We start from the raw sequence: 22,994 nt of genomic DNA, 5'->3' as shown, positions 1-22,994 counted from the left end.
TTTGAATGTAAGGTGAGGGCGATGCAGTGCCAGGTATGTTTTGAATGTAAGGTGAGGGCGATGCAGTGCCAGGTATGTTTTGAATGTAAGGTGAAGTATATGCAGTGCCAGGTATGTTTTGAATGTAAGGTGAAGGCAATGCAGTGCCAGATATGTTTTGAATGTAAGGTGAAGTATATGCAGTGCCAGGTATGTTTTGAATGTAAGGTGAAGGCGATGCAGTGCTAGGTATGTTTTGAATGTCAGGTGAAGGTGATGCAGTGCCAGGTATGTTTTGAATGTCAGGTGAAGGCGATGCAGTGCTAGGTATGTTTTGAATGTCAGGTGAAGTATATGCAGTGCCAGGTATGTTTTGAATGTAAGGTGAAGGCAATGCAGTGCTAGGTATGTTTTGAATGTAAGGTGAAGGCGATGCAGTGCCAGGTATGTTTTGAATGTAAGGTGAAGGCGATGCAGTGCCAGGTATGTTTTGAATGTAAGGTGAAGGCGATGCAGTGCCAGGTATGTTTTGAATGTAAGGTGAAGGCGATGCAGTGCCAGGTATGTTTTGAATGTAAGGTGAAGGCGATGCAGTGCCAGGTATGTTTTGAATGTAAGGTGAAGTCGATGCAGTGCCAGGTATGTTTTGAATGTAAGGTGAAGGCGATGCAGTGCCAGGTATGTTTTGAATGTAAGGTGAAGGCGATGCAGTGCCACGTATGTTTTGAATGTAAGGTGAAGTATATGCAGTGCCACGTATGTTTTGAATGTAAGGTGAAGTATATGCAGTGCCAGGTATGTTTTGAATGTAAGGTGAAGTATATGCAGTGCTAGGTATGTTTTGAATGTCAGGTGAAGACAATGCAGTGCCAGGTATGTTTTGAATGTAAGGTGAAGGTGATGTAGTGCCAGGTATGTTTTGAATGTAAGGTGAAGGCGATACAGTGCCATTTATGTTTTGAATGTAAGGTGAAGGCGATGTAGTGCCAGGTATGTTTTGAATGTAAGGTGAAGGCGATGCAGTGCTAGGTATGTTTTGAATGTCAGGTGAAGTATATGCAGTGCCAGGTATGTTTTGAATGTAAGGTGAAGGCGATACAGTGCTAGGTATGTTTTGAATATAAGGTGAAGGCGATGCAGTGCTAGGTATGTTTTGAATGTAACGTGAAGTATATGCAGTGCCAGGTATGTTTTGAATGTAAGGTGAAGGCGATGCAGTGCTAGGTATGTTTTGAATGTAAGGTGAAGGCAATGCAGTGCTAGGTATGTTTTGAATGTAAGGTGAAGGCGATGCAGTGCTAGGTATGTTTTGAATGTAAGGTGAAGGCGATGCAGTGCTAGGTATGTTTTGAATGTAAGGTGAAGGCTATGCAGTGCTAGGTATGTTTTGAATGTAAGGTGAAGGCAATGCAGTGCCAGGTATGTTTTGAATGTAAGGTGAAGGCGATGCAGTGCCAGGTATGTTTTGAATGTAAGGTGAAGGCGATGCAGTGCCAGGTATGTTTTGAATGTAAGGTGAAGGCGATGCAGTGCCAGGTATGTTTTGAATGTAAGGTGAAGGCGATCCAGTGCCAGGTATGTTTTGAATGTAAGGTGAAGGCGATGCAGTGCCACGTATGTTTTGAATGTAAGGTGAAGTATATGCAGAGCCAGGTATGTTTTGAATGTAAGGTGAAGGCGATGCAGTGCGAGGTATGTTTTGAATGTCAGGTGAAGGTGATGCAGTGCTAGGTATGTTTTGAATGTCAGGTGAAGTATATGCAGTGCCAGGTATGTTTTGAATGTAAAGTGAAGGCGATGCAGTGCTAGGTATGTTTTGAATGTAAGGTGAAGGCGATGCAGTGCTAGGTATGTTTTGAATGTAAGATGAAGGCGATGCAGTGCCAGGTATGTTTTGAATGTAAGGTGAAGGCGATGCAGTGCTAGGTATGTTTTGAATGTAAGGTGAAGGCGATGCAGTGCCAGGTATGTTTTGAATGTAAGGTGAAGGCGATGCAGTGTTAGGTATGTTTTGAACGTAAGGTGAAGGCGATCCAGTGCTAGGTATGTTTTGAATGTAAGGTGAAGGTGATGCAGTGCCACGTATGTTTTGAATGTAAGGTGAAGTATATGCGGTGCCACGTATGTTTTGAATGTAAGGTGAAGTATATGCAGTGCCAGGTATGTTTTGAATGTAAGGTGAAGTATATGCAGTGCTAGGTATGTTTTGAATGTCAGGTGAAGGCGATGCAGTGCCAGGTATGTTTTGAATGTAAGGTGAAGGCGATACAGTGCCAGGTATGTTTTGAATGTAAGGTGAAGGCGATACAGTGCCAGGTATGTTTTGAATGTAAGGTGAAGGCGATGCAGTGCTAGGTATGTTTTGAATGTCAGGTGAAGGCGATGCAGTGCTAGGTATGTTTTGAATGTCAGGTGAAGTATATGCAGTGCCAGGTATGTTTTGAATGTAAGGTGAAGGCGATGCAATGCTAGGTATGTTTTGAATGTAAGGTGAAGGCGATGCAGTGCTAGGTATGTTTTGAATGTAAGGTGAAGGCGATGCAGTGCTAGGTATGTTTTGAATGTAAGGTGAAGGCGATGTAGTGCCAGGTATGTTTTGAATGTAAGGTGAAGGCAATGCAGTGCCAGGTATGTTTTGAATGTAAGGTGAAGGCGATGTAGTGCCAGGTATGTTTTGAATGTAAGGTGAAGGCGATGCAGTGCTAGGTATGTTTTGAATGTCAGGTGAAGGTGATGCAGTGCTAGGTATGTTTTGAATGTCAGGTGAAGTATATGCAGTGCCAGGTATGTTTTGAATGTAAGGTGAAGGCAATGCAGTGCTAGGTATGTTTTGAATGTAAGGTGAAGGCGATGCAGTGCTAGGTATGTTTTGAATGTAAGGTGAAGGCGATGCAGTGCTAGGTATGTTTTGAATGTAAGGTGAAGGCAATGCAGTGCCATTTATGTTTTGAATGTAAGGTGAAGGCGATGTAGTGCCAGGTATGTTTTGAATGTAAGGTGAAGGCGATGCAGTGCTAGGTATGTTTTGAAGGTCAGGTGAAGTATATGCAGTGCCAGGTATGTTTTGAATGTAAGGTGAAGGCGATACAGTGCTAGGTATGTTTTGAATATAAGGTGAAGGCGATGCAGTGCTAGGTATGTTTTGAATGTAAGGTGAAGTATATGCAGTGCCAGGTATGTTTTGAATGTAAGGTGAAGTATATGCAGTGCCAGGTATGTTTTGAATGTAAGGTGAAGGCGATGCAGTGCTAGGTATGTTTTGAATGTAAGGTGAAGGCAATGCAGTGCTAGGTATGTTTTGAATGTAAGGTGAAGGCGATGCAGTGCTAGGTATGTTTTGAATGTAAGGTGAAGGCGATGCAGTGCTAGGTATGTTTTGAATGTCAGGTGAAGGCTATGCAGTGCTAGGTATGTTTTGAATGTCAGGTGAAGGCAATGCAGTGCCAGGTATGTTTTGAATGTAAGGTGAAGGCGATGCAGTGCCAGGTATGTTTTGAATGTAAGGTGAAGGCGATGCAGTGCCAGGTATGTTTTGAATGTAAGGTGAAGGCGATGCAGTGCCAGGTATGTTTTGAATGTAAGGTGAAGGCGATCCAGTGCCAGGTATGTTTTGAATGTAAGGTGAAGGCGATGCAGTGCCACGTATGTTTTGAATGTAAGGTGAAGTATATGCAGAGCCAGGTATGTTTTGAATGTAAGGTGAAGGCGATGCAGTGCGAGGTATGTTTTGAATGTCAGGTGAAGGTGATGCAGTGCTAGGTATGTTTTGAATGTCAGGTGAAGTATATGCAGTGCCAGGTATGTTTTGAATGTAAGGTGAAGGCGATGCAGTGCTAGGTATGTTTTGAATGTAAGGTGAAGGCGATGCAGTGCCAGGTATGTTTTGAATGTAAGGTGAAGGCGATGCAGTGTTAGGTATGTTTTGAATGTAAGGTGAAGGCGATCCAGTGCTAGGTATGTTTTGAATGTAAGGTGAAGGTGATGCAGTGCCACGTATGTTTTGAATGTAAGGTGAAGTATATGCGGTGCCACGTATGTTTTGAATGTAAGGTGAAGTATATGCAGTGCCAGGTATGTTTTGAATGTAAGGTGAAGTATATGCAGTGCTAGGTATGTTTTGAATGTCAGGTGAAGGCGATGCAGTGCCAGGTATGTTTTGAATGTAAGGTGAAGGTGATGTAGTGCCAGGTATGTTTTGAATGTAAGGTGAAGGCGATACAGTGCCAGGTATGTTTTGAATGTAAGGTGAAGGCGATACAGTGCCAGGTATGTTTTGCATGTAAGGTGAAGTATATGCAGTGCCAGGTATGTTTTGAATGTAAGGTGAAGTATATGCAGTGCCAGGTATGTTTTGAATGTAAGGTGAAGGCAATGCAGTGGCAGGTATGTTTCGAATGTAAGGTGAAGTATATGCAGTGCCAGGTATGTTTTGAATGTAAGGTGAAGTATATGCAGTGCCAGGTATGTTTTGACTGTGAGGTGAAGGTGATGCAGTGCCAGGTATTTTTGAATGTAAGGTGAAGTATATGCAGTGCCAGGTATGTTTTGAATGTAAGGTGAAGGCGATGCAGTGCTAGGTATGTTTTGAATGTAAGGTGAAGTATATGCAGTGCCAGGTATGTTTTGAATGTAAGGTGAAGTATATGCAGTGCCAGGTATGTTTTGAATGTAAGGTGAAGGTGATGCAGTGCCAGGTATGTTTTGAATGTAAGGTGAAGGCAATGCAGTACCAGGTATGTTTTGAATGTAAGGTGAAGGCGATGCAGTGCCAGGTATGTTTTGAATGTAAGGTGAAGGCAATGCAGTGCTAGGTATGTTTTGAATGTAAGGTGAAGTATATGCAGTGCCAGGTATGTTTTGAATGTAAGGTGAAGTATATGCAGTGCTAGGTATGTTTTGAATGTAAGGTGAAGGCGATGCAGTGCCAGGTATGTTTTGAATGTAAGGTGAAGGCAATGCAGTGCCAGGTATGTTTTGAATGTAAGGTGAAGGCGATGCAGTGCCAGGTATGTTTTGAATGTAAGGTGAAGGCGATGCAGTGCCAGGTATGTTTTGAATGTCTGGTGATGGATATGCAAGTGTGTAGTGCCAGGTGTGTTTTGAATAATTGTTGGATGAAGGAGATTTGGTGTCAAGACAGTGAGATGTACTGTATATACTTGCGTAAAACCGAACAATTTAGGAAAAAATAAAGGCCTGGGAAAGGGGGGTCGGCTTATCTGCTGGCCAATAACTAGACAGTTTTTAGGTCTTTTTGTTGACTACTGTAATGGCAGTAAATCTTGGGACAAAAAAAATATTTTTTTTCTGTGTCATAAAACGTGTGTAAAAGAAAAAACTTTTGGTGATCCGACAGTTATTAAACTGTTATCATGTACAATGATTTATTTTTTAAATGTTATTTTGCATTTGCTTATTTTCTGATTTCTCCAGCATGAAATTAAATAAAGGTAAATACAGGCTTCATAATTCATGGGCTGGTTGAGTTTACCAGGAAGACCAGGCTGAACTATATTGTACAGTACTTAAGAAAGAGCAAAGCGTGCATAGCGTCACTTAAATTCTTATTTATTTCCAAGCATATCAGATGCAGATTTTGGTTTATTCATTGTTTTGATCAAATTGCATTCTTCCAGATAACATTTCAGCTAGTCCTTAATAGCTGCTTCATTTACGTTGAATCACACATTCACGAGTTAATCATTTTCAGTGATATAAGTGATCCTACAAATTGAGGTAATATTTTTTAAAAGCTACGCACGTTTAATTGTACAAGGCACATAACCAGCATAATTTACATGTTCTTGAAGAGTGGTAATAATAAAGGCTAAAATTCTCATATAGATCAACTTAGATCAACATCAATCAATTTTAGTTTTGTGTTTTGGCTGAACAAACATCATAATTTTACACACAGTGGAAAGCTTGATGCATAGGTGCCAACCCTCATGATTTTGGCGTGAATTTGATGACTTTTTCAGGGATTCACGTCGCAAGCAAAACATTCATGAATTCTCCAGATCTCAATTATTTTAAATCTTTAATAAAATAACCGATTTCCCATTAAGTGCTAGTCGTGATATTGGCAGTTGCCAAAACGGTCTGGTACTGCTGGTCACGATATTAATAGAACTACAGCTGATTGTTAAGTTCGCCCAGTAGCAAGCATTTTAGCCTATTTTAGTCTATATGTGTAAGAGTAGTTTTACAAATGCTTTTGAGAGAAACTATGGCCTAACTGGAATATACCAAAAATTGGCCATGCATTCTGCCATTAAACATTGATATACATCATGCTTTTTGCAGTGTGCCACAAATTTTAGTATTGGGCATGGTGGCATAGACGATGTGGGGAAGCACATCGGTTGCAAAAACATGTAGAAGTTGGGAAATTAAGAATTTGGATATTTCAGCTCTGGACTATTTTAAGCCATCAGCGGAAGACCTGCAAGCTACCAGCGCTGAAGCATTATTTGTGAGTTTTCTTGTTGAACACAATCTGTCTTTATCAGCTGGAGACCATGCTAAACATTTGTTCTGACAAATGTTCCTGGACTCGAAGATTGCTTCCAAATTTTCCTGTGGAAGAACCAAAAGTGCTGCAGCTCCTGTGCATTCCTCACAGCAACAGAGACAGTGAAAGAGTATTTCCTTGTGAGGAAAAATAAGACAGACTTTAGGTCCTCCTTTCTGCATATATGTAGTGTTTTAGTTTTATATTGCGACCTTGATATAGTGTAGTATTGACAGTCAGAGTGGATGGAGTTATTGTCATGGTATTTTTCACTAATTCATGTCCAAATTCACTAATTTGTATCCCTATTTTCACTAATTGCGAGCCTGGAAGGTTGGCAGCAGTGTTGTTGTTTCAGCATCTTCTATGTTGATAGTCAGCGAATTTGTCTTTCGTTTCGCGACAGCAGTACAGGCCAGTTAATCATTAAAACCCTGAAACTGACTTGTGTTAAGAGTGAATTTTGACTGGTAACTACGCCAGTACATTGATGTGTAATTGCCTTTTATTCCATAACATTAGCACGATTACCGTAGTTTTGCAAAACAGAGTGTAAGGCATACTCAGAGGTCTCGCTAGGATTTTAAAACTAGGAGTCCAGGACTCCCATTTTGGTAAAAATAGGAGTCCCACCATCAAAAGTTGCAGTCCCTTCTTTCCTACAGAATCAACACAGACGTGAGTGCATCTATTTTTAGATGGACAGGTTTTCGTAATGTATTCACTCACTATAATATAGTTTCATTACAACAGTCTATTGACACCATCGCAAATTTATGGTTTATTTATTTGTATACATACTTGTAGTAATTTTAGGCAAAATAAACAGTATCTGATTTGCTGTTTTTCTCTGTATTTTCTCAAATAATTATCCAGTCAGAAAAAAGCTTAGACCTTAAAGTGCATGTTGCAAATTCCACAACATAGCATTGTCCCATATGTTTCTGACCTACATAATTTGCATTTTAAAGTTAAATCTTTAATAAAATAATATCTTGGCTTTGGTTGCAATGATTTGTATATATTTTCTGAATATATTTGCCCGATGATTTAAGAAAACAGACAATCTAATAAACTGGTACATCCCAGACTTGGCAAAGTCCGCCATTATTTCCCATTAGTCCTACTTGTTCACTTACAGTTTCAAACTAATTTTATGACGAAATGGTGTATAAGAGGCAGTTAATATATATCCAGATCACCAATTCTGATCTTAAAACACAAGTTTGTATGTTTTATCATCAAATGATAGCATGCAGGGAACTGATAGTTGATACCTTACTCGGAAAAGGGTTAATGGTCAATCAGCTATCAAAACATAATGCTTGTGAATGGGCAAGAGTTTGTCAACGTAATTGATATAAAAACTGGGCTTAGCTACTGATGCCTTGATAAATACATTTCGCTACAACACTAGAACTAACTGGGCTAAGGCGAGGGGCATTAAAAAAAATAATGGTATGGTCAGTCAATGTACCTCTTAAATAATCACAGGGCGAAGTCGTTTTCACTTTCCTAACAGAAGAGGGCGAAGTTTACATTTTTAGGCGACTTGTCACTCACTTACGAATGGCATTTTGTCTAAGTCTCAACCTGTCTTGATTCTGAGGTCACATGCACTGCTTATTTCGCTACATTCGGAAATTAACACAATAACGAAAGCTAAAGTTGTTTATTTGATGTACTTTTATAAATGACCACATATACATCTGTGGGTCTTTCTGTCTCTGAATTCAATCACTGTAAATATCAGTACATTTTTCCACCCGGCCGCCATTCAGAGCCTTTGAACTTGCCGCCCAGCTATTGCATCATGTTCTTTTTTATGTACTCTTATAAATGGCAACATGTATGTACATCAAGGGGTCTTTCAGTCACTGAATTCAGTCTTTGTAAATATCAGCACAGCTAATTGATCAACACATTTTCCCACAAAGCATGTGGCTGAAGCAGGACTGGCAAGTCTTTGAATTTTGCCGCACACCTATTACATGCGTACGGAGGACTCCCGTCTTAGTGATTTTATGTGCCTCAGATCAAAAATTGGCGTCCACATGTGTAATTAAGCGTTTCCGAGATCTCTGATACTTATGAAGTTTTAAAACGCCAAGTAGGGAGACTGAATACAAAGGATAGAGATTGGGATCTAAAATTGGGAGGTTTTTCGTGGCATTTTTAAAGCCTTGTTTTCACTAAATATTGATAAATCTTCCCAGTCCAATATGAGTAAAATTTGCAAAAAAAACTAGCCATTTCTCCCTGTGATGTGCCCTATTTTCCCCCAGGACATGCCCTATTTTCATATTCTGGTCAACTGCACAATAGCTAAAGATTAGTCTTAAATAAACAAGCAAGAAAGCCAGTGCGACTAATTAAAAGTTAATCCTTATCGATGCAACTATTTTGTGAAAACGACTGGCCATCCATCGTAATTCAAAGAAACCACGTTCTACACTAATGTATATTAAGCAAGCACCAGCAATTGTTTGGCAAATAAAGGATTCCCAGTTTTGTTAAACTAAAGGTACCTGAATAGGCAGCCTAATGGTACCGTACATGTAGCAGCTATTTTCCCCTCGTATATCTGACCTTATTCCCTTATTATCAGCTCATAAAGCATTTAGTATTCTTGACTGTAAAACATGTATTCTGAATTAGTTTTTTGTGGACACATTTGCTGCGTGGCATATTTTTTCATTCCTTTTAATTTAATGGTGGTAAGTAACATTGGTATATATGGTATAAAAATGCCAGGTGTTCACTCATGTAAGTTTCTTTCGTGGGAATGGCGCTATAACATATGGAGTTACAGCATTCGTAGGGATCATTCTTGGGATTGTAATTAATTGTGGACAATTTTATTGTTGTTGTTTGAGTTTTTGGTTCTGGTTTATTTTTTGTATTGTTGTAGAGTATTAAAAACATTAATTTACTTGAATAATGATTAAACTTAACATTCTATTTAGTGAAGAAGGGAATTCTTTCTGGTAAAGTAATTATTTCGTCACAACAATAATTCACAGGTGATACAACAGAACATATAAGACTTTTTTTGTTTAGAAGAAATGAAAATCGAACACATAATGTAATACTCAAGGGTTTTCTGCAAAAATCAGAAGATATTATGAAATCGGGAGGTAGGCGTGGAGCAACCCTAAAAACTTTTTTTTCCCTCCTTGGCATGTAAGTTGACAGGTATGGTGTAAGGTCACTTATATCAAAAAAACTACAACTCAGCTTTTATGGTATCAGCATAATTTTCGAAGCATTATTTCTGAAACTTCAATATTGTATTTTGGAGATATCATTAAAGTTTAGCACAATGGTGCCCATAATTCGACTCCAAGGAATGTACTCAATTTAGCGCATAATCAAACCTACAGTGTACATGCGATGGTGCCATTATGAAATACATTCATTAGCCTAATTGCGAGCGTTGAATTGAACAGTTTTGTTGTTCGTTGTGTTGTCATACTTGGATTACATTTTAATGAGTTATGTATTTACAATTTCAAAGCACTGATATAAAATGTCCAATGCAGTATTGCATAAACAAACAGTAGCAGATTCAAAGGGGAGAGGTAGTGTTACAGCAACTCACGACTGCTAAATTCTTGTTATCGTTCAATCAAATTATACACAAATCTAAATTAGGCAGAAATAATAAGAAAACAGAAAATGAAATAAATTACTTTTCAAACAAGTTATACCATTTCTTTGCAATACTCATGCATGCCAACCTCGATAATGATGCACGTAATTTTTTTATAAACATTAGTTCGCCTAAATAAATGCATTTAGAACTTACCTCATGCATCTGAGTTGTCTCGGAGTTGTGGGTCAGCTTATACAAGGATCATGCACTTTTTAGTGTTTATAACTGTTCACTTTGTGGATCGGCTTATACGTGAATGGGCTTATACTTGAGTGTGCTTATATGTGAGTATATATGGTATATAAACATTATAAAAATTATCCATGGAAAACCCCATTTAGTTTCCTGTAAATGATGAACATAGATGTAATGTCAAATGATGTAAGCTTTTAGGAGGAAATATTGATGAGAAACTGAGTTGGAATGTTCATTTAGATCATGTCCATAAATCTTTCTTCCAGACTTACACTGCTGCAAAGACTGAAATATCTACTGATCCATACAAGGAAATTATTCTATTAAGCTTACACATTACATATTGTGGACTATGGTTGCACAACATGGGACTCTTGACACCCAATCTAATATTAATCATATAATCAAACTTCGAAAACATGCACCTAGAATTGTCCTAGATGTAATGACAGCATCAGCTGACATTTGCAAGTCTTCAAACTGGCTGTATGTATAAATGTATCTTGGTTCATAAAGCTATTTATAATATAGCATTTCATGATTAGGGTGATGTCCATCAGCATAAGACCTATAATTAAAACAACCAAAAGCAAGAACATTGAAAATATCATTTACATTTACTGGATCTTCAGAATGGAACTGACTTATTCTAAAGCAAGTTGATGATCTTGTTGCATTCAAAGCAGGACGTTTCAACTATCTAAGCTTGCAGTATCTCACAGTAAATATTAAATGGTTTCTCCTTTGATCTTTGGTGTTTGCATAAATCAGAATCAAACGTGATGCAGTGATGTACATTGTTAAAATTAAATTAAATATTTGTGACACCATCTCACAAATTGATTTATTTTTAAAATTCTTTGATAAATAGCGTGTACATGTATGGAATATTGCATGCCTTTGAGGGACTTATGTGAGATTAGCACAGATTAAGTTAAATGAGTTGTACTTAAGACATTTAAGTATTATCATTATTATGGTTTGACATGCAGTAGGGCTGAGCAGTTTGGAAATATCATCAGCAGGTTTACATGTTCTGCAGTGCAGTTTGTATTTTCAGTGACCTGTCTTTGAAATTTTGGTACGAGATGAAAAGAGTCTTGTAGATGTAATGATAATGATGAGTACAAACAGCTGATTTTGAAAAATAAAGATGGATTGCAATAGAGATTTCTGTACAATTTGTTTCATAAAGAGTAGAGGTTTCAGACCAAGAGAATATTGCCATGCAATCTAGTTATTTTGCTAACCTTAATTTTCTTCTCTCAGACTGGCTATTGCAGTCTGGTCATCTCATTCATGGTGTCCACGCACTTGAAACTACTTTTAAAATGAAGAAACCCTTAGTGTCTTAGCAGCAGGGAGGGCGAATCCTACAAAATTTATAAGGTTCCAAATGTCAAAATAAGGACTCCAAAAAAGGGTTTTTAACCAGAAATAATGTCAACTACGTTTCAAGAGGAATTCTCGGAGGGAGAAACTTCCTTGGGAGGTCCTCCTGAGTTAGTCTAAATACGGTTTCTGGTTGAAAAACCCATTAATGGCGCTTCGATTAAAAAAAATGAACCAGTTCGTTGTCGTCGCCCTCCCTGCTGCTCAATTAAAAATTTTATCAAGACCAACTCGATACCATGTTCTAGGATCATGTAAATTTATTGTTATAAATCTGTGTGGGGTTATTTTAGTACAACTAAAGAAATTTCTAAACTTATTTATGTCCATATCACCACTACACCAGGTCTGATGATTATTTCATAACGTGTGAGTATCAACTCCATTAAACACAGTAAGAATATTACAGTTATCCCTGATCACTTTAGGAATTTGTGTATACTGCTGGGTTACATAAATCACATCTGTGTTTTTGTGTCTACCTCTGGAAAATATCCTAGCTGGATTTGATTGTTTATCCTACATCACATCTTCATAAACAACTAAATTATTAGCACCACCCTGAGTAAACTTGCCAATTGTACTTCTACCGAGATCCTTCGCGTTTCTTTTCTCTTCGAGGTTGGCAATTAATGTATCGTAATCATTACTTTCGCAATCAACCAGTTCAGGTGTTGGTAACTAAACTTAAGTTTGTGCCCGATATGATATAATTGCCTCACTGACCATCAACGATATCAGTATTTTACAGTCAAGCATATATCGTAGCAACACTATTGGTGCCCAGCGCTTTTCACTAAAATGCCGACCAAACCAAGCATAACAAATAACATGAAGACCCATAGCCATTTCGAATGACACTACACGAGCGAATCCTGTTAGGTCAAAATCGGGTAATGGTCCATTAATAGCCACCCGCATCATCGAGTTTGTGGGGTGTCCAAATCTTGTAAAGTATCCAGAGCATTCTCCCATCCCGAGAAAGCTTCCTGGATAACATGCAACCATATCAACTGATATCATTTCCTTGTAATTATACTTGGTATTCCACAATCCGCCGTGTCCGTATTCGCAACAACTTAATTGTATATCTTCAAAAAACTCACTTCGGGTTGGCTTCCAGGAATTTTTTTCTCTGGCAGCATGGGCTGCAACTGATGGAACAGTGAAACAATTAGTTAGTAATCGGTCAGTATCTTTTGAGTATCTCTGAGCAAGTTTTCTCATTGCTTCATGAAGGGATTCTTTACGGTATATTTCACCGTTAAATGCGTACAAACTGATCATATATTTCATTATCTAAACTCGAAAATAACCACACTGACACAGGATCATTTTCACCTATCTATTTAATAAAATCAAACATGCCTCTCTCAGAGTTCCTTCCCTCGGAATTTTCCGAGGACGGGTAAAATCTTACAGCTCGATCTTGTGGAAGTATTGTGACTGCACTGGTCCAAGCGTGAGCATTATGATCAATGATATTTATTGGAGCTCCGTTCCGATTATATTTCGATTTGTATAATACTTCCCCTGTTATCGTTGCTACGGTTATGGGGAATCTTGATGCTTTTTCTAACTTGGCAACATCGTTTATTGTAGCTCCTGTATCCTTGACCCATTCAGCCCATTTGTTTATTTGTTCACGTCGTAACGCCGTTAGACCGTTTCCGCGCATCACATTTGTAAAATGTTCTTTTATTTGTTCAGCTACACAATTCAGCTTTGAAAATTTCATTGGGGCAAGATCTTTAATGTTGTTTTTTTTAATTGGATGAATTCCGTAAATGACCGTGGTCACAGGATACACTCGAGCATAATATGGTTTATAAATCCCAGTTAACATTCCTGGTTTGGAATCTTTACTTAACAGAGCAGTTTTTCCATTAGCAAGGACAGGGTCACGTTTGTCATGGATAATCCACATATCGGAATCTGCTTGCACAATAAACTTTGTTCTGAAATGATATTTTTGATTGAGGTAATCGATAATTGTTTTCGCTCGTGCATCACTCATTGTAGCATCAATGACAGAGTCAACACCTTTGGTGTCGTGTATAATTTTGAATGTAGACCACACGTGAGATGCTCCATCATTACGAAATTCATGTTTGGCATCTCTGATAATATAAAACAGACCAGTCAGGGCTTGCCTTCGCGAATCAGGGTTAGTCTGTCAAGATCAAATCTAGAAGCTTTCCGGGGCTTGATTGCAGATAATCTCTGAAACTCATCCATATTATATTTAAGACAAACATTTAAATAAGAACTATTATATATATAATGCCTCAAACCAATCAGTGCAAGTGGTTTAAATTGGGATCTGTAACTTTTTGTAATAAATCCTGCAGAAAAGAATTCTGTGGGGAACATTCCCAAAGTGTTCGAAGGGGAGTTTGGGACCAATACTGTGTCTGCGATGTGGTATTGGAGTCAGGGGTAAAACACAGTTATGTGCAAGTTGCGGGGGGAAAAGATACCGTGAACTTAAGCGATATTATAACAAAAAAAATAACAATGATGCACTAAAATGCGAGCGCGATTATATAACTAAGTTTTCAGACAAATTATAAATTAGACAAATGACATTATTATATAAAATGAACCAGGAATTTGTCCCACTCCCCATCATCAAGAATTACGAAGCATCACGCGATGGCACAATTAGGTACTGTAAGTTGAAAAAATCAGTTGGTACTGTTAGTAATACTGGCTATCTAATGTTTGGTGCAGGGAATAAAAAATATCACTGTGATCGTTTCATGTTTGAGGTATTTCATGGGGTGATTGAAGATGGTCTTGTGATCATATAGATAAAAATAAACTTAATAATTCTTTGTCCAATCTGAGAATTGTCACACAAAGTCAGAATTGTAAATTTGGAAACACTGGATGTAATGATAATAGCGCCAAAGCAGTTGTATCTGTAAATCTAAAGACAAACGAAACAAAATATTTTGTTCAATGTATGCAGCTGGCATGTATTTTGATATTTGCAGCGCTTCAGTATGGAAAGTTGCAGAAAATATATGTAAATCTGCATTTTCAAAGAAATATAATCAAAAGATTGTTTTTCATTATTGTTAGATTGTGTACTTCAATCCAAGAGTTTTTATATAAATTTCAGTGTTATTTAAGGGAGATAACTCCGTTAAGTATATGTCATGCAATTAGTTCCCTCCCCTTGACTTTCAGAAAATTGCGTAACACATGTCATTATCCTGTGCGGGTATTATCCTGAAAAGTAGAACTAATTTCAAGTGTTATTTTGCAACAACCAAAAAAGTAAAATGGTACACAGTTAACTGTAACGAATTGTCTATTGTATACACATTACAGTGGGAAAATGGTTTTCCGTGTTACCTAACACGAAAGTAAATATCACCAATTACTTCCCTTGACAAAGTCAAGGTTGACAAAGTCAAGAATTTTATCAATAATGGCAGGCGTAATTGTTATTTACAGTTTTTTTCACAAACAATATACTTGTTTTACTGAATTCGTTTGGTTTCTTGGTTCATCTGCATTTTTTCTGCGATTATATTTAAGATAAGAAATACGAAAAACCATGTCCACCATTTGAGCTATTTTTGAGTTTCCAAGTATCAGTCAGTTTATATACTATAGCGTCCGAATTATATACTGGGGTTTCGAAACCCCAAAAAGTTGCACACCTCCCGCGTTATCACCACGCGCGGTGACATTTTGCACCTCGCGGGATTGATTTTGGGGGAGGTGTGCAAACCTGTTGAGCGTAGAATATAACCCTGTATATGTCTATGCTGTCCTTACACTATCGTCAAACCTGCTAAAATGTCATAAGTGAATTTGGAGGGGGTACGGTAAATAGTATATATATGTTGTGCTGTCTTTACACTACCCGTCAAACCTGCCAAAATGTCATAAGACAATTTGGAGGGGGCACGGTAAATAGTGTAAAATAAAAACACCATTTCTGGACTTGCTAGGATGTTATATGACAACTTAGAAGTTCACATAAATGGTGTAAATATTTTTTTTCTTCTTTTAAATATATAATTATATAAATAATGAATTACAAAAATATCAATGATGTAACTTCTGCTATTAAAAAATTAGAAGAAAACGGAATTAATATATCTGATGAATTAAATCCTGAAAAAATCATGTCTGATTTTGAAACATTGTATGAGGCTAAATTGGAAGGTCGGTATATTTTGCCTGCTCAGTACAGATTTATAAAGAAAATCCAAACTTCTATGTATAACTCACTGGCTGCAGCAGAAGAAGCACAAATAAATGAATTTGTTTCGTTGTCTCGTGCAATTGAAAAAATTAGATTAGCGTTGTCTGAAGAATACGAATCAAAAACATTAATTAATACTCGTGTAAGACAATTAAGAAAAATTATGTCAGATTGTGAAGCGATCGAGAGTTAGATCCCCTTGATTTCTTGGAAATGAAGTCAAGTACGTGGAAATGAAATCGAAAGTAAAAAAAAAATTACCTGCATCAGTCTGATTTTTTGTACTTGTATCAGTCTGATGAGTTATTTTCACTTGTATCAATCTGACCCGCATCTGACGAGTTAAATAATATTTCCTTAAGCCGATCAAATTTAATGCAGGAATGCGCATAATTTAAAATCTGGTCTCTGTCACGTGATCATACAAATGTTTTTGCCGCAGTTCATCTAACTGTCCCTGCGTTAATAAAAAGTCTTCATTACTGAATACTTCAATAACTAAATCAACTGTGCTGACCGGGGACTGCATAAACACCTCTTTGATGTAGTTTTCAAGTGCTTGTTTGTTGTGTATAAAAACTTTCACGTGCTGGTACATTATATAATACTTGTTTGATTAATTAGAAATCTGGGTCTGTCAGGAAAAAATAAATTTCTTTGCAGATATTTTTTTTAATACTGAATTCGCATGATTTTGACTAGTAAACACCCCTTCAGAATTAACAAATCGGATGATTTTTATGATTTTGACTAGCTAAGTACCCTGCAGAATTAGCAAATCAGTCGATGTGCAGTAAAAAATAAATTTCTTATAATATTTATATGCAACTGCAGATTTCAATAAAATATTATTTTTTTTTTACTTTTTACTGAATTCGCATGATTTTGACTAGAAAACACCCCTTCAGAATTAACAAATCGGACGATTTTCATGATTTTGACAGGCATATTACCCTTCAGAATTAACAAATCGGACGATTTTCATGATTTTGACAGGCATGTTACCCTTCAGAATTAACAAATCGGATGATTTTCATGATTTTGACAGGCATATTACCCTTTAGAATTAACAAATCAGTCGATGTGCACAAAATATATATAAATAAAATATTTTTACTGTTGCTCGTGCACAAAAAATAAAATTATTATACTTGCTTGTGAATTTCAGTCAATTTTCCATAATTTTGACTAGCTAAGTACTTTCCGAATTAGCAAATCGGACGATTTTCATGATTTTGACTAGCTAAGTACTTTCCAAATTAACAAATCGGTCGATTTTCATGATTTTGACTAGCTAAGTACCCTTCAGAATTGAGAAATTTGACAGTTTTTCAGTAAAAAAATTAATTTCTTATAATTCTGAGCGACAGTAAAAAAAATATTCATGCTGACTGTCAGGAGAATTTTTTTTTTAAAATGAGATTTTTAGGATGAGATCTTTACGATAGAAATCCTTAGGATAAAAGTCTTAAGACTTTACAAGTAGATTAATATGTAGTGTTTCATGTCTTAAATCCAGAAGGTGGCCAGATTGGTCTGTTAGTTTGAAATTTATTCTTGATAACAGTGGATTATAACACTACAAATAAACCTGATTGATCGGCTCTTGCACAGTCAGATATCCAGGTGGTTCTTTCGGGGTGAATGAATAAAGAACAAATCCTTGCTGGGCTTGATTTGATACTGTAGTGTCCGTGCTGTAGCTGCCATCAGTAACATCACATACAAGATTGACCGCAACCACAGAGGTTATATTTACGATTTCTGGGGATACATGTCACCCTGTCCCTTCTGGGTCATTGTTGTGCCGGAGAATAGTTGCCGGCGGTAATGTTTTTTTGTACTGTGCAAGTATGTCAGGAAAGAACTCATCAATGATTTTGGTGGTGGATTTTTTTAATTTGTCTGAATTATACCCGGGAAGTTTAAAATTCGGCAGATCGGTTTCTGTTGTTCTATATATGGTTAAAAATCGTTGTTTAGAATTATTTTTATCACTGTCAACATGATCGATTATCGCCTGAATTAATCGCTGGTTAAAATATTCCACATTGAATATAATCTGATTTAATATCTCAATTTGCCATAGTCGCTGCAGTTGTGTTTCATGATCTTGATTAGCAACCATAAAATATCGACTGATCACATTCAGGTTAATATTGGTATATTGTTTTTTTCCCCTGTCGATTGTATTCATAAGCAAAAGACCATTGGAAATCATAACCGCGAAGTTCAAATATACTACCTAACGTTCCCAGTTGTAAAAAATATAAAAAAACCCTTGTATGATGGTTGAACTCCGTGGTATGATTTATTGTCCGTGACATAGTCAGACTTTTTCGGTTCTGGTGGTATCAGTGGTGCTTAGGTGGTATTTCAGGCCATCCTAACACTGTTCTGATCGAACTCTGATATATATCTAGGGCGTAGTCTGGAGTGCTTATTTCGATCGCAGAAGACAGGGTTGGTTCATGAATGGTTATTGCTATCTTGGATTCTTTTCCTGTGATATTTTTTATTCGCCGTTGTAATTCCTCATTGATTTCTTCGATTTGATAAGACCTGGTTGGTATCCCAATGACGTTCTAGTCTGGTGTACCATCTTCTTTATTTTTATTTGCAAACACAAACGACTTATTCGCTGGTAATCCACCGAACGATTTTGATCTGATATTGGGTCAACTGTGATATACTTGTAATTGTGCTAGTGTGATTTCTTTCATGGGAATTGCAGTTGGAAAATTAATACTAAATTCAGGGTTAGTCGAACTTACCGTTATCATTGAAATTCTCTTGGGGCTTGTATTTTTGACTATCTGTTGAAGTAATTCTGTCATTATCTATCTTTGTTGTTCTTAAATAGCGGGTGCAGTCTTCGTGTATCTTAACCATTAACGTGAATTCAGAATCTGATATTGTTGTATCGTTGATGCTTGATGATATCAATGACGATAATTTTGAGTATGCGGCTGTGGCTGTGTTTAGTTGTATGATATAATCGTGCAATTTTGTGCTCATGCACGAGGATATTTTTTTGCGATTATATTAAAAACCCCTGCGATGGCAGTTGATGAAGAGACGCATATTGTTACTGCGATTGTTACTGGTGTTAGCGCTGATAATACTACTCCGGTGGATGCAACTAACGCAGATTCTGATTATACTAACGCATCAATGATGACTGCTCATCGTTTGTATTTTTTTACTTTTAGGTTGTATTTGTCGATGAGGGTTTTTAACTCTGCCATTCGCGTACTTGATCGTATCTATATTGTTGCACATCTAATGTCGTCGTTGATGCTGTTGTCCTTAACTCTGTTAAGGATGCCATTTATTATTTTATGCAGTAACCAATTGAGGTGTTTCAGCTACAAATTCCAAACACCACCAGTAAGATGTTGCGTTTAATGTCTTATTGGCTGCTTCCAGTATAAACTCTTCTTCGGTTCCTTTATTTAATATGATAGTAACAACCCTGGAAAACCTGTTGGTGGAATGCCTCCAAAGATATGTTGTGAAAATCTCAAATTTTGCAGCACTGAACACAGGAAACCTGTACACGCCAGTGGCGGTTGCGGCATATTTGATAGTTTTATTTTGTTTAGACCATGTTGCGAATCCAGATAATACTTTGTATACTATGTTGGTAAAATGCCTGGGGGTAACTCCAGGTGGGATTTTAATCAAACTGGTTTTGTTAACAATTTCAGGAATCCCACTTACGATATCTTGTTGTGTTTGTTTGATCGTGTCAATGTTGGTTTTGATATCAGAAAGTTTTATGTCAACAGTGAGCGGATCACCAAAGAATTCTTCTGCGGTTTCATTAATTTTTCTAAAGTTTCTACGAAGTCTTGAAAACGCATTTACGTGAACGTCATACTCGGCCTGCAGCATGGATAATTTATTGTCTACGTTGTCAACATATAGTTTGTTTGCAGCATCTTTGTCGGATGTTGGATCTGCTAACACCAGTATTTTGTTTTCGTTCATGTTGAGTTCAACTGTCATTGTGTCACCAGTATTTTTTAGGCGATTAGTCACACTTGCTGTGATTTGATCTCTGATGGTTGTAAATGATATACTTGAGTCTCTGATTTTTCTGCTCTCAGTAAAAACAGGAATGTTAACCGGGGTAGCTCCAAGAACCCTGCGAACTATGTCATTCCATTTGATATTGCTGGTTTTTAGCTTGCCATGTCGGTCCTGAAAAATAACAACCTCATCTGGGTCTATCCCGGACAACAATAAAAGATTGTCGATTTCATCTTTGGTCACATATTTTGATAAATCTACATCACCGCATTTTTTTATCTTTGCTTCGATGAGAGATCTTCCATAAATATCTACCATTATTCTTTAAGGATTGTTTAAAATGTTAGATCGGCCCGAGGTATATTCATGCACGACTTTGTGAGGCGGTTTGGTTGATTTTGATATCGCGTCAAGCACATTAATAACTTCATAACCACATATTGGTGGATTGGTTAATGTTTGTGTTGGTAGCATTGAATACCAGACTGGAATGGGAGTGTTTTGCACATAACCCATACGAATCTAAATAGATAATTCCACGTGGATTGATCGCGTAAGCAACCCAGTGAGTTCCTGGACCATCGCTGTTACTTCTGGCAACGTGTTGCCCCCTTCTGTTAGGAAGGCAAAACACCACACCCATGATGCACAGAGAGATAAATCAGTTTTTTCTGTCTGTCACTCATTGGCCCTTTGTTATGCGGATAGGGCAAGGGCCCAGCTTCACCCTTTACCCCCATCTACCACTCCACCTGGTGTAGGATTTGCATTCACACACAGGACTCAGCTAGTGACAGGGACCACATCAATGTCCTCATTCCTTATTATTATACTCCAGAACCATTATGGGATGTGGGGTCTTCCACCTCAGGGTTTTTGGTCCATTTTGCCCCCATCAGCTAGTGCATCCTCTACAGCTCCTTTTTATTGCAGTGTGTAAACCACACAAAGATTCTCAATCATACTTGATCCTTCAAGGACCAGATTTTCACTACCACTTACTTTGGTATGGGGTTCCCATGCACACACCTGATACCCGTTCCTATATGTTTGCTTATGTGTCAGATTGCAGTTGGTGTGTCCAATTAAAGTCAAAGGATGTAATACTCCATGGTGCTTGGATTCAGGCTGAATTGTCCCTCCAGTTTCACACCCTGGGAATGGAAGCAGTATTCTAGCATTGCAAGGGTACATTGCCAGAATAAAGGCTCGATGTGTTATGGCCTCCTCAGACATGTTGATCACAGCATATCTGCGATGTCATGGAGGCACACATGCCCCTTCTCTTGCATGGAGGTCTGGAACTTCTTCATCTGCGCAGCCTCAGAGAATTTCGCAATCGAAGTTCACCACAGTATGGGCCAGAAAAATGTACCAAGTCTTGCTCACAGAATGGTCTCTTTACCATTCAGTAACAGACTCCCTGTTCTACCTATGGGGAAGACCCCTTGTGGACCTGTTTGCGATGGGGCATAACAACAAACTTCCATTTTTTGCATGGTCCTGGTCCAGAGAGCATGGGCAGTAGATGCATTCAGCTTCCAGAGTGAAAGCCTATTTGCAAATGCCTTCCCACCTTCTGACCGTTACCACAAGTTCTGTTTAAGGTCAGAACTTTCACTGCTTGGACCATTCTCATTGTCCCACTGTGGCCCCAGTGATATGGTTCAGTGATTTCCTAGACCTGTTGATCAATCAGCCCAGGTCTCAACCTCATAGGAGGTATCTCCTGTTGCAACACTGGATGTCTCAAGCCATTTTCTCCACCAGAAAAAGTTTTCAGGTGGATTTGCCAGTTGCATCATTGTAGCCAGGAGAGCTTCTACATTCAAGGTCTGTTAAACAAGATAGAGAATCTTCTATGATTGGTGCAGTATAGAACATGTTGATCCTATCTGCCTCTGTAACTTCCATTGATGATCTCCTTTTCTTCCTTTTTAAGACCAAATTATGTTCAATATCCACTATCAAGGGCTATTGTGTTGCCATCTCCAACACACTTAAATTCTCTCAGGGCAAGGAATCGGTTCAGATTCGCACCTTGCTGGTAGTATTAAGTATTTTGAGCTCCATAGACATGTCTCCTACTCTCTTATGCTCAGATGGAATCTTTCTTGTGTTTTATGATCATTAATCATTGAGCCATTGAGCAAAGCTTCCTTCAAAACCTTACACTCAAATTGTGTTCCTAGTTGCCCTAGCTTCTGCAAATCAGAGAAGTAAGATTCATGCCTTGTCTATTGACACTAGCTGTCTGCTTTACAGCAGGTTGCACCCTCCCATTAGGTAGGTGGTGCACAGCAATAGGGGTTTGCACCCTTCTCTTAGGCAGAGCACTGCAGCAGCAGGTTGTGCCATCCAAATAGGGAGGTGGAGCACTGCAGCCATTTTGGAGGTTGTTCACTGCAACAGCAGGTCTGCTCCTTCCTATTCGGGAGGTAGAGCATTGCAACACATCTCATGTTTTTGTTTCTGACTGGTCCCATTGTTATGGCACAACATGTGGCAACCTTTTATAGAGGGATCTCTCCTATTATCATCAGCCTACCCACCTAACTGACAAATTCAGCTATGCAATAGTGGCAGGATAAGTAATTGCTGTTATCAAAATACATTATTTTTTGTTGTTTTTTTTGGGGGGGGGAATTAATTTAAATTATTGCATTACTTACCTGCCACTATTGCTGAACGCCCTCCTCCAACCCTGCTCTCATGTCTTGCGTAATCGACATCTGTTAAAAGATGACATGTAGTATCTACCTTCACCATGTGACATACAGATTGGTGTGCAAAAGATCATTCTGACTTTACTTTGTGGGAGGATGTATTCACAACGAACGGTCAGTGAGTTTTTGGCATGAAAATAGGTTAGCTAAGCAATATTGGCAGATAAGCACAGTTGTATTGCATAATTAAAATTAGTTCCCCCCAACCCCAACCCCTATATTTTTGTGCATTGGATCATTGGTACCCTCCCAAAATCTCTTGAGGAGGGAGTC

At 38.0% G+C, this 22,994-nt stretch overlaps 1 protein-coding gene across 7 annotated transcripts in view; it reads left to right on the top strand.

Moving 5' to 3' along the window:
- Positions 1 to 22,994, top strand: part of LOC149801763 (focadhesin-like) — a 596,289-nt gene that overhangs the window by 16,410 nt on the left and 556,885 nt on the right. The window lies entirely within an intron of this gene.

This window comes from Sinohyriopsis cumingii, chromosome 4, assembly GCF_028554795.1.
Source record: "Sinohyriopsis cumingii isolate HCF-2022 chromosome 4, ASM2855479v2, whole genome shotgun sequence".
Classification (NCBI taxonomy): domain Eukaryota; kingdom Metazoa; phylum Mollusca; class Bivalvia; order Unionida; family Unionidae; genus Sinohyriopsis; species Sinohyriopsis cumingii.
The sequence above is the reverse complement of the archived record's forward strand: the minus strand, read 5'-3'. Positions and strand labels throughout refer to the sequence as shown.